Source organism: Mirounga leonina, unplaced genomic scaffold (genome assembly GCF_011800145.1).
Source record: "Mirounga leonina isolate KUSES-001 unplaced genomic scaffold, KU_Mleo_1.0 Mir_53, whole genome shotgun sequence".
In the NCBI taxonomy this organism is placed as follows: Eukaryota; Metazoa; Chordata; class Mammalia; order Carnivora; family Phocidae; genus Mirounga; species Mirounga leonina.
The window spans coordinates 61,963,382-61,971,958 of NW_023270807.1; the positions used below are offsets into that span (position 1 = coordinate 61,963,382).

The 8,577-nt window shown below is 43.2% G+C and overlaps 1 long non-coding RNA gene across 5 annotated transcripts in view; it reads right to left on the bottom strand.

The window, feature by feature from the left end:
- The window catches only part of LOC118001543, a 189,095-nt gene extending 185,863 nt beyond the window's left edge, over window positions 1-3,232 (bottom strand). For all 5 annotated transcript variants that reach the window (XR_004676727.1, XR_004676725.1, XR_004676724.1 and 2 more), the window contains exon 1: window positions 2,880-3,232. This is a non-coding gene — a long non-coding RNA (uncharacterized LOC118001543). The remainder of the gene's footprint in view (window positions 1-2,879) is intronic.
- Window positions 3,233-8,577: the final 5,345 nt, after the last annotated feature.

Below are 8,577 nucleotides of genomic sequence, written 5' to 3' on the forward strand. Positions count from 1 at the left end.
AGGAAGGAAGGAAGGAAGGAAGGAAGGAAGGAAGGAAGGAAGGAAGGGGAAAAGGGAGGAAAGCAGGCAAGAAAGGAGAGGCGGAAGGGGAGGGAAGAGAGGAAGGAAAGGAGGGAGGAATCTTAGAAAACTCTTCTCATTACCACACAGCTAATCATATAAAAGTGTCTTTAAGTACTTACTTACTATTGCTTGTATTCTGTTAGAATATAAGAGAAACAGGATCCCATTAGGGATCCCACTGTCAGGAAAATTATAATATAGCAAAAAGATAACAAAAAGGGGTCAACTGGAGAAAACCCCTGCGTGGGATAGACCGTCAGAGTGGGGTGGGGGCCATTCAGAGAGAGAGAGCAGTGGGGCAGGAGAACTCCAGGACTAGGGGCCCTGGGAGAACCGGAAGCTGCCTTGAGATCTCACCTTAAGGACAGAAGAAAGCAGCCTCTCGGGGTGCAGGCTGGCACAGGAAGAACTGGATTCCCACGTTTTACGTGATTTACGTGCATTACGTGCGACAAGCCAAGAACACCACGAGGTGACACTGGCTAATCTGTGGGCATCAAGTGGCTCCATGAGTCATTGCTAGAATGTCAAAGGGATTTCTTAGGAAACTGTCTCTGTCTTGCTGTTTATGATCATCAACTTAGACAAACAGAAGTCTAAAGAGCAAACAAGGTGGCACAGTGCCCTGGGCCCCTGGGATGCAGGCTGTGCCCCATTGGTGGTGAAAGCACCCTCTGCCCTTATATCAGCCTTTCTCCACTGCAGTGAGTATGAGACTTCTGTATTTACACCCCTGCTCTTTGCTCAGCATTTCACTCAAGGGGGACTGATCAACATTGATCCAAATGCAATGCACCCACGATATCTTAAAATAATAATTATTTGTGGAATCAATGTGTTATTTCCACATACAAATATTGCAAAAATCCTGAGATAAGTCACTCTACATGATTCCCATTGGGCAGAGTATGGCACACACAGCTTGTAATTGAAAATGACATTCTTCATTGGAGGATAAGTGGTTTTCATGATTTAGATTAGAATAGTTTTTTTGTTTTTTTAAAAAGACTTTATTTATTTATTTGACAGAGAGAGAGAGAGAAAGAGTGCAAGCAGGGGGAGCTGCAGAGGGAGAGGGAGAAGCAGGCTCCCGGTTGAGAGAGAGCCCAACATGGGATCCCAGGACCCTGGGATCATGAGCTGAGCCAAAGGCAGATGCTTAACTGGCTGAGCTACCCAGGTGCCCCTAGATTGGAATAATTTTAAAAGTTAAGATTTGGGGCACTTGAGTGGCTCAGTAAGTTGGGTGTCAGACTCTTGATTTCAGCTCAGGTCTTGATCTTGGGGTCATGAGTTCAAGCCCTGTGTTGGGCTCCATGCTGCACATGGAGCCAACTTAAAAATAAATGAAAGAATGAATGAATGAATAAATATATAAATAAATAAGTTTATATCTTGCCAGACAAACATGTATAACCTTATAATCACTTAATATTTGGGGCCTCAATTTTCTCATGAGTACAATGCATGAGTGGAGAGAGAAATATTTTTTTTTAAGATTTTATCTATTTATCAGAGAGAGAGAGACAGAGGCAGGCAGAGGGAGAAGCAGCCTCCTTGCTGAGCAAGGAGCCCGATGTGGGACTTGATCCCAGGACGCTGGGATCATGACCTGAGCCGAAGGCAGACACTTAACCGACTGAGCCACTCAGGCGTCCCGAGAGAGAAATATTCTATTTCGTTACTTTCAGCTCCACATTCAGAGCATCTGATCTCTTCCTATCCCTGAAGCAGCAAACAACACTAAGAGGCATGCAGTCTCCCCTTGAGAAACTTTCAGAACCCTGAATATTTTGAATGACTGGAAAAGCAGTATCAGCCCATTCCTCAGGACTCTCTCAAATAGAAGACCACTGTCTCTCGCCCTGTTACTGAGACTCAGCAAAAGACCTGGAGATTTGGAGATGCTACCAGCAGATTATTTTAGTAGTGTTTGTTTTCCTGAAGTAGTATCAAGTCATTTTTTGCCCTAAAAAAAAAAAAAAATCATCAAATAATTCTGCAAGCAAACATTCAAAATACTGGCAAAAACAGGATCCCAATCTTTGACCTAGTAGACTTATTTTAGTCCTGGTTTTACAACTTAACTACTTTGGTGATTTTTGATGCCCCAAACTCAGGGCCTTGCACACCTTGCTCTTTTAGAAAGGGGTGACAGGGAGGAGAGAAAGGAAGAAAGCCTTCCATGTCTAGTTCCCAGGTTTGCCTGAGGGACACAAGAGATAATTGGTGTAAAAGTACTTCATAAAATTGAATGCGTTCTACAAATGAAAGGGATTGTACTTTTTTTAATCATGAAGCCATTGTTCATGTGATTGGAGGAAGCCAGATCTATAGCGTAAACATATATTATAAACATAGGTCTAAAAGTTAATGCCTTTAGCAAAGGAAGCATTATTTTTGTTATCATTATTGAGAAGGCAGGACATTCTGAATGCTAACAATCAGAAGAAAACTCATCAGAGGGAGCTTCACCCTTTAAAGATAATTAAACCTTGCGACAACACAGGTAACCAGGCAACTGGGCTACCTCCTACCCTGAAACAAAGCAGGTGACAGTGGCGTAAGTCACCCTTTCCTTGGTATCAAGCACAACTCCCACTAAGAACACCACCCAATGTCCAGGTAATGACAGCACCCACATGGGTCAGCAACCCCTCCTCATGACATGACAGAGACCTGGGATGCCATGCTGAATCTCCACCTAAGGATCTTGGTCGACCAAGGAGACTTACAGAAAAGTTGACCTCCAACAGCTATTTGCTCTTTCAGGCCACATAGGAACTTTTCCAGGCAGAAAAGAATACCTCTCTTACCTGAGTTGGCGTAATCAGGACAAGCAGCGTGAAGCGTCACCAGTCAAAAACAATGGTGGGGCTGGGTTACTCCTGACTTTCTGCACATCTTGCAGGGCAGAACTTTTCCTGAAAACCCTGAAGTTCGGATGTTTACAATAATAGGCAATGAGGCTCAAAGAACCAGCCTCATGGATCACTTGTGTTTTATTTTTGGTTTTGTTTTCATTAGATGCAATGCTGACCTGAGCCATAAGCCTTCCAGGGAGTTGCACAAGCTCAGCTTTTAGGGATCGTGTTTCATGGTCATGGGAAAAAAATAAATAAATAATTGGATTTAATAGGTTTTCACAATAATACTATCTACTTAACCTCCCAAGATCATTACTCACTTAATTGCAAGCCCCAAGGAAAGATCAGAGGGTAGGGGCTACACTAGGCAATCATAATGATAAAAAAGTAGATTCTTCACAATTGATGTAAAATCTAAATATAGTATCAAAAATCACTGACTGAAGCCCCTTAGATTTAAAATACTGGACTCCCTTGAGAATCACTCTCATGACAAAATGGATACTTCTATATTTAAACATAAATATATATTTACATGTGCCTAAAACAGATTATATGGATCTAAAGTAACCTCATAGAAGCCTCAAGCTATGAGTGACAGGTTTTTGCTCTACTGTAGCTTTGTACAAGTACTCTCCTTCCCTTATAGATGAGTAACTACACAGAGAAATTCTGAGGTCCATGCAAACACTGTGCCCCCGTATGAGAGTGGAGAGCACACAGAACACATCACATATGCCCGATAAGGGTGCTTCCGTCCTGTAGGAAGTGCATTCTCTGCTTAGCTCTAGAGTCCCACAACAGGTCATTCAGGTTATAAGAAGCTTTAATTAGCTATTCTACAAACGAGAGCATTCTTCAATCTCCAAAAGATGCTTTCCATCTTGACACTGTCTCAAGGAAAATCTTGAACGAAAGACTTACTCTAAATCTGGTTCTTATTCTCTCATTTACTTCTGTGGGATTAAAGCAAAACAAAAGCACCTTTTTTTTTATACTCTTTATACAGAGTGTACTCTAATTGGATTTCTTGTCGCCGTTCCAAGTCAAGGCGTCAGATGCACGCTGCTTCTGCCAAGTTTTTTCTTCAACTGCAATGTCCTTGTTTGTGTTCACTCCCAGTGTTCCAGGTGCATCTGTCAAGCCAGGCTCACACTGCCCCCCATCCTCCCACAGAGGGCTTGTCTTGTTGATGAGAAAGCTCAGCAGGAGGATGGAGTCCACAGCGTGACCGTGACCAACTGAATCGCAGCCCCAGGAGCACTGAGTCTCGGGGGAAGGGCAGAGCCGACAGCTGCAGATGAACAGGCCCCCGGACGACTGTCACATCGAAGTGTAGCAAACGCAAGCAGTCTCTCCATGCTCCAAACAGTCCCATGAACCAGGGCTGGGAAGTACTTTCCCGATCTAGGGATCTAGTCTGCCCGGAGCCTGACAGGCAGAGAGACTCACAGGCTCCTCTGCAGGGACATTGTGTGGTAGGTAGATGAAGGAAAGAAAAAACCCGCCTTCTTTGAAAAACCAGTCTTTCTATAAGTTGCAGTAGAACAGAGAAAAAGCGTATGTTCCTGATAAACCGTGTCTTTCAGAGGCTTGTGGAAAGGAAGGAGATTGTATTGTAATAAAATTAAAACCTTATTAAAATGTTAAAAATCGATTTTATATCAAGTAATCCCTTAATGAGGTGGGCCAAACAAAAACGATTTTGTTAAATTACCATTCTAATTTTCAAAAGGATGTCTTCAGGGAAGGTGGGTGTTTGATTACTTCGTTGCTACCACTGAAAGTGCACGCCCGAGGATTCTGTATAGTCTACCCCATTCCATTGCTCCCCTCCTCTGACTCATGGCCGATACTAGCATAGCTCACACTCTCAGTCTCTTTTCCAAAAGCAACCCACTCTTCTCAGTGGGCTTCCCATCATCATTTCAGGTATCACTCCTGACTCTGAGCTTGCTGTGTAGGATCAGACATCGGTGTCCCAATAACAGAGGCACAACCAAGAGATCTTATCCGGACAACCTGCTCCAGGGATAACACAGGCTGAGCTCGGCAGGAGCACCCTATGGAGGCCCTGAACTTCAGCAGGTCCAACAACTACTCCATCTTCCCAAGGCTCCGCCAGGAGGAGAATGTTCTCCATCTCTGTATGCACTAACCTCATCCACATCCACATGAAACGTTCTAGAACAATTTGCCTTCTACTCCCCCAGCAAACACCAAAGTAGGATGCAAAACTTATTTTAATAGCATTGGCCTTCATTCAAAAAACATCTACTGAGAATCTACCTATTGAGAACCAACTAAGCAACTCTTAGTTGCTAAGAATATGGAGATGAAAAGACAGGTAGACCAAAGTGGTGGTGGTGGGTGTTAACAATATTCATTAAGGTCATCCCAGTTCCTTTGTTCTGACTCCATGATCACTAGTAAACTCTTAGTTTTATAGGGACTTTAAAACACTTGGACATACCTGGTCTTATTTGATCTTCACAATAATCTTGTTGGGTAGGGATTGTTCATCTTGTAGATGAAAGAAACTGAGGCTCGGAGGTGCTGAGTGATTTAACCTCAAGTCACATAGCTAGTAAGTGGCAGAATATGAAATTAAACTTAAAAGTTCTCACTGTATGTCCACTGCTCATTCCACATCATGTAGTCTCTTGAGGGGCAAAGTGGGAAGTGTTTTTCCAGAAATCTCTGGGTGGTAACATGACAAACCAGTCTTGAACAACTACCATATGCAAAACCAGCCCTGGCCTCTGGGAAGAAAATGTAGCAATACAAAGATGAATGCAACATGGTCCCTACTCAAAGGAGTTTAGTGAAGGGAAGAAAAATCACTGACTGTGAACCAATTCAAGGAAGCTAATGAATCAGGGGAAAACGAAAGCGAAAGTGCCCCGTGGAGGTTAGAACCTGAAGGATCCAGATTGAACTTGGGCATTGTGTTTGGGAGGGGCTATCTTTGTCCTCCATCCCAGTTACTCTCAGGCCAAGAAGCAAGAAGTAGCAATATGGTTTTCCATGTAGACTTTTCTATAGTAGAGAAAGGGAGCTGCTCATCTGACACAAGGACGTTGACTTCTAAGAATTCCCTCCTAAATTAGTAAGTTGGAAGAATAACTTATTTTAACAACTATCCAAAAAAGTCTCTTGGAATTTGACAACCACATGAGTCCTCAAGAACCTGAAAACTTTCAGAGAACCGACAGGGTTAAGTGTGTTAGCCTACAAAGCTAAAAAGTAGACTTTGGACTATTATGATTCTCTGTGACCTTTACCTAAAATGGTCACCTAGTCTCTGTTTTTGACATCTATTTAGCTTTGAAGCTTCATAATGGTATGGCAGGACAAATTGAAGTTACTACCATTTCTTCCGGAGGATGAGGAAAAATTCAACAAGGGCTGGCATTCACTAGATCATAAATGGCTAAGAAAATGTGATCTGCTGCCAATAGCAGCAACTCTGGTAATAAAAGAGGCTCTGGACCACATCACGTACTTCTCAACACAGTAAGACCAGAAGAGCTGTTGTGCAAGGGAGAGCATCAAAACAGGTTTCCCTTACATGAGCTAAATGGCACTGCCTCTGCAGACAAAGTCAGTGCTCTGTGTAGGAGTATGATTCCTATGAAAATTCAGTCCTGCTGTTCACTGTTTAAGAGACCAAATGGGATTTAGAGCACCCCACCAACCCCACTCACTTGTCCGGTCCATCCTGATCTCTCCAGGCTGCACCCTAGATGGGGAGCTACCATTACCACCAGGAGCCACTGAAGGCTATGGAGTAAAAAGGCCCCTGGAGATGGAGGCTCTATTTCCCGAGGATGGGGCTAGAACCTAGAACCTGGGAGACTTGAGAGGGGGAACAGAGGAAGGAGAAAGACTAAAGAGAGGGAGTGGGAGAGAGGACAAGATACGTGACAACCTCTTTTTAAAGACTTCTAACCCAGGATGCCAGGGTGGCTCAGTCGGTTAAGCACCCGACTCTTAATATCGGCTCAAGTCATGATCTCAGGGTGGTGAGATCGAGCCTTGGGTCCAGCTCTGTGCTGGGCATGGAGCCTGCTTAAGATTCTCTCCCTCTGCCCCTGCCCACTGTGCTCTCTGTCTAAAAAAAATAAAATAAATAAATAAATAAAGACTTCTTACCCTTGTGCAATGGGAAGAAATGTATCCTCATCCTGTAACGCTACCCTGTTCTGTGAGGTATACTAGATCTTTGAGTAAAGAACCACGCTTACCTGCTTCCCTGTCCAGAGGTCTGAAAGGGAGCCACGCCCCTTTGTGGATTGTCAGGGGTACCATCACTGGTTATTAGCAGTTTTTTAAAGCTACCCAAAACTCATCTAATACATTTAGTTTTGGCTTCAGTTAACCATAGTTATTTTCTGTTGCCTGCAGCCAAAGGAGCCTAGCTATTCCCTCCCTAGTCTTTCCAATACTGTACTTTTAAACCTACCTAGGTCAGCATCTACATTCTCCCCACCCTCCTGTTACAGTGAAAGAAGCGGCCCTTCTCCTATGGAAAAGCAATCCCTTTAGCAAGTGCTAGATATCACCCTCTTCCACACTTTCAGGGACTCTATTCCTACATCATCAGTCTCTCCCTGCCTACTAGGTCATTCTTGTAAGCCTATGAATAGACTCGGCTAGCAACCATCCTAAAAGATCCCACTTGCCCCTACTTCCCCTATAATCACTGCTCCTCTCTACTTCATGTGATAACTGCTCTTCAGAGAGAGTTGTGCAGACATGTTTCCATTGTTCACTTCCCAATTCTCTCTTCAACAAAGTCTTGTCTGGATTCTACCCACAATAGGCTGCTGACACTGAAATTGCTTTTGCTAGGTCCCTGGTGACCTCCATGCTCCAAATCCACTGGATATTTTCCTGCTCTCATTTTACTAAGCTTTTTGGTAGTATTGGCCTAGCTGGCCAGCCCCTTTCTTAAAGGCTCCTCTTGATTCATCAGCAGGCTGCTCTTGCTGAGAGTGGGGTGAAAGAGTAGTAGCTATGGGAGTCATGGGATCTGAGCAGCTAGGAAGCCCAAGGGAGGGAGGATAGGGGCTCATTTCATTTTTACAAGAAGTATACGTGGTCTTCTTAAATGACTTAGATCATTTCATTCCCCTAATTCAAATCTTTCACTGATATTCCATCACACTTAGAATAAAATTCACAATCTCTAAAATGCCCACAAGGAAAACCCCACATCATCTGTCTGTCCTATCTACAGCCCCAACACCAAAAGTATTCTCTTGACTTGCCCAAAGTCCTGCATTTTCATTTCAAAACACTAAGAGCTATTTAAAAAGTTGTTTTCTTCTGCTTTGTGTTTTGATCTATATAAAATTATTATTGGTACTTAAAATAGAGAGTAAGGAATGGAACTCTTATCAGCTATTGAATCAAACTTTATATACAAAGTCTATCACTCCCAGTGGGATGAGGGAAAGCTTCAGGCCCATGTCCGTTCTGGGAATTCTCTGTTCTTTGAAGCAAATAAAACCACAACCATCCTCTTATTATTCAATAGGCAATTGTACTGGACATGCCACTACAACCAAAGATAACACAGAGACATTGTCTTATAACGTATTGGATAGAAGAGACTTCACAGAGTCCAATGTTTTATCCATGT